This window comes from Dendrobium catenatum, unplaced genomic scaffold (genome assembly GCF_001605985.2).
Source record: "Dendrobium catenatum unplaced genomic scaffold, ASM160598v2 fragScaff_scaffold_621, whole genome shotgun sequence".
NCBI lineage: Eukaryota > Viridiplantae > Streptophyta > Magnoliopsida > Asparagales > Orchidaceae > Dendrobium > Dendrobium catenatum.
This window is the reverse complement of record NW_021319083.1, coordinates 22974357-22978522: the sequence shown is the minus strand read 5'-3', so window position 1 is coordinate 22978522 and position 4166 is coordinate 22974357.

Sequence of the window (4166 nt, the reverse complement as noted above, 5' to 3'; positions counted from 1 at the left end):
CCGTTGTATTTAAGGCATGGAAAACTCGTTAACTTTTTGTTTGGAGTTATTGTATTAGGTTGAAAGTAGCATGGGGAGCATGTCAGTATGTTTATTCAACATTTATCATAGCTGCAAGCAGCATTTGCGCTTTTTGGTTTACTAGTAATGTTCACATTTTTCCTGCAGTTATTTTACCTTATTATAGAGATGGAGGCGGGGAAGCACGTGGGAACTCTGCTAAAGAAGTTGTATATCGTCGCCATATTATTGACCGGATGCCATTGATGCTTGGAATGATGTATGGGAGAAGTTGCATCAGCAACTTGTAAACGTTGATGTTTTTAATGTAGATTCTGTACCTGCTGAAGTCTACTCTACTATTGCAACTGCTGTTGTGTGGACTATGCGTTTTATGCTCTCAGTTGGTGTATACCTCTGGATTGACCGAATCACCAAGCCTATTTACTCCAAATTGATTCCGTGTGATTTGGGTACTCCACAGAAACCAATTAGACAACCCCTTAAGCGTCATGCACTAGGATCGCTGGGCAAAAGACGATTAGTTCTAGTTATTTATGGTATTTGTCAGCCATCATTTTGAATTTCTTTATAAATGTCATGATAAGTGAATTTCTTTTGGCTTTTTTATATTTACTCGGGCACATGCATGGATACCATATAAAGGTTGATTTTGTAAAACCCGCAAAATGCTGTTTTAGACCTGGCACGCTTTCAAAGCGCCGCGACGAGTTTTAAGTGAAAAATTCAAGATTGTCGGATTTCGACTGGATTAATTTTATAAATTAGAGCGCAAAATTCTGATCGTTTTGATGTATAGTACCCATATCAGATTATGTGTATTTTGAGAATTATAAAATTTGGAAGTTTCTAAATGCCAATTCTACCCTTAAGTGTTTCTTAAGCCAAATCTATTTAAGTAAGGGCATATGAGTGTTTTGGCATATCCCCCTTTCTCCCTTATCTACTATACCCGAACCCCCTCTCTCTTCATTTCATGCGAACCGGCCGAACCGAACGCGAAAGGGAGAACGGGGCCGGGTAAGAGGCGATATGGCAAGGCTTGGAGCGGTTTCCGGCGGCCGTTCGTGGTGGGAATCGTAGGGAAATCCAAGGAAAAGTTAAGGTGAGATGTTTTCTTGAGTTTTCTCCTTCTTTCCTTGAGTTTTCTCTAAAGAAATGAAATTAGGGTTTTATAAAAACTTGAGTTTTCCTTAAGATTTTTTTGAGAAAAGTTTAGGGAAGGATAAAAGTATGTTTCTAAACCTTAATGCGAGTTGATTTCTTGAAGATTTGAATTTTAGAAAGTTAGGGTTTCACTCAAAAATGATTTTCTTTCAAAATACCTTCACAAAGATGTTTCCTAATGATTTTTGGAAGATAACTATGGAATTTGATTTAAGTTTTATAAGAATAAATTATGTTTTGTAAATTAGGGTTTTTCCCTAATCGTAGAATTTTTGAGCTTGAAGGTTTCCTTTAGGTTTGGGAAGACTTTTAGAAGCAAATTTAGGACTCTTACATCAAAAATCAATTTTCTTATTTTAAGTATTTAAAAAATTCCGAAAATAAGATTTATATTGAGTGTAGGGAATGATGTGTGTTTCTCATTTAGATGTTGAACGCGTGGAAATGAAGAGTTCGTAAGGATATTTGGCGGAGCGCGTTGTATTGAGGTAGGTGGAATTGTTATTCTTCTAAATTTAGAAAACTCTACTTTCATTGCAATTACATAGAAATGACAAATTCTTTTATCCTCATTAAGAATTTCTTATGGCTCATGTTCCCTTGAAAGTTCATGGATACTTGAAGTAAATGCAAATGTTCTCTTTATGTAAATGTACAACTCATGAATGGATCCCATACTCATTTCTTTGGTCTTACTACACATGTTTTTCCTCTTTATATGCAAATGCACACATGAGCATGACAAGCAAGCATATCCTTATGAAAACATACACTTGCATAGTTTATGAATAGTTTACATAAAGCATCTCTTATGAATATATAAGTATTAAGTGTATGTACATGTTGACGCGGGAGTATCACATGGTAAAGGAGGCTCTTATGAGTTATGATAAAGGATGCTCTTAGGAGCCATGGTAAAGGATGATTCTTATGAACCAATTGTAAAGGAATGATCAATTTTATGTACCTGATCAGTACAAGTGATACTCCCGAGACATATGTTATATTTACATATTAAGCTATTATGAATATTTCATACTCATGTTATATGCATTTGAGATTTATCATTTGAGGCACAATGTTTTAAAAAGGAAGAAAAGAAATGTTATGGAAGGATTAAGCATTTTAAGTTTGAGATAAAGGTATGCATCTCTTTTAGCAAAAGTTGCTATGTTAATGATTATTTTGTTAAAATACCAAAGCATGCTATAGTTTTCTTCTCTTGATTCTAAGTTTTATTTGAATTTCATTCGCACATATTGAGTTTATGACTCACCCTCGTTGTGAGAATATTTTTCAGGAGGATCTAGGAAAGGATAGATGGTAGACCAACCACCGCGCACTTATCATCGTATGGAGACGATGGGCGGCAAGTTCTTTTGAGTTTTAGTTATTTTAATGTTAGTTGTATGTGTAGAATTTTTGTGAGGGTTAGATTTGTTTGGATCCCTTTTTTTGGAAGAATTCTCTATGTATATATTTCTTTTGAAAGATGAATGAAAAAAATAAAAATTCTACTTGGATTTACTTTAGTGGCTCTTTCATTTTATAGTTGAAGATGTTTGGTTTATGTTAAATGATTTGATGTTATGCTTTGAAAGTTTATTTTCATCCTGTCTGACATTTGTTCTCTCCTCGCCCTTGCGAGCTAACCAGGCCGGGTCGTGACAAAGAGTGATATCAGAGCCAAGTTTTGAGGATATTAATTTTTATGAATGAGCCAATAGGATGATCGTATAGGTTATAGTAGGTATAAGGTGCTTGTGCTATTTATTGCTTAGATTGCTTTGTTGCTTTATGTCTGAGGGCTGATGAACCTTAACCTGATGCCACTGATGTGATGCTATAAAGAATTTCTATACTTTTTATTTTATTTGAACAATAGTATATTTTGTTTTCTATTTTATTTTATTTTCCTTTTTAGCTATCCAATGATGGGAAAGCATCCAATGATCATTGTAGGTTGTGCATAGAGCTTGGTAAACCTTTGGTTTGCTCGCTTGATTGGTACATTTGCTACTGCTGGTTCACGGGTTGGTTGGAGGAGGTTTGGTTTGAGTTCATTCTTTTAGTTGCTTGAGCTGAAGTTTAGTAGCTCATTAATGTCCAAAAAGTAGCTCATTAAGAAGGATTCAATGATGGGGTGGACTTGTCCCTTCTCTTTCCCCTTTCTTTATTGCAAATCTACTTTTAATGGCTTATATTTTGATGATTGACAAACACTATTTCTCTTGGACTACTTGTTGCTTCTAACTTTTCAGGAATCGAAGATCGAATGATCAATAAGGAGCCAAGTTCAAGATTGCGTAGGTTTATGGTTGAGTCAGTCTGTACGTTTGATTTTCACCTTTTGAGTCTACTTGTAATGGTCAAAGAGACTGATGCTAAGTAACCATACACACACACACTTAAGAGACTTAGAATTTCTGTTTTTGCCCACATCAGCCCGGCCAATATTTATATCGTCCGGGACGATAAGCTTAAAACAGAAAGTCTAAGTAATGATTCTTAATTAAGGCAGCCGTCATTAACATATCGTCCTGGACGATACGTGTATCGGCCAGGACGATAAGCTCAAAACAGAAATAAGTGGTCGCCATAGTCAAAAACCTTAAGTTACTTCAGGACGATAAGTATCGGCCAGCCCGTATCCAGGGCTATTGTCAGGACGATTTTCCTATGATTTGAACTGATCGGCCAGGACGATCGTGAGATCGGCCTGGACGATTAAGCCAATTTTCAATCGTCCATCTTTGCATCCAGGGCTATGCTCTGGCTGATTTTCATTGATTTGTACTGATCGGCCAGGCTGATGTCCATATCGGCCTGGACGATATTGTCGGCAACTTACAATTAATGAGCTCCTTTGAAGCCCTTCTATTTAAGAGCTCTTGTTCAACATTTTAAAGACCTTTGGCTGCTGCATTGACCTGAGAAGACGTTGAGGAGAGAAAGAGAGAGAGGAGAGAGAGAGGATT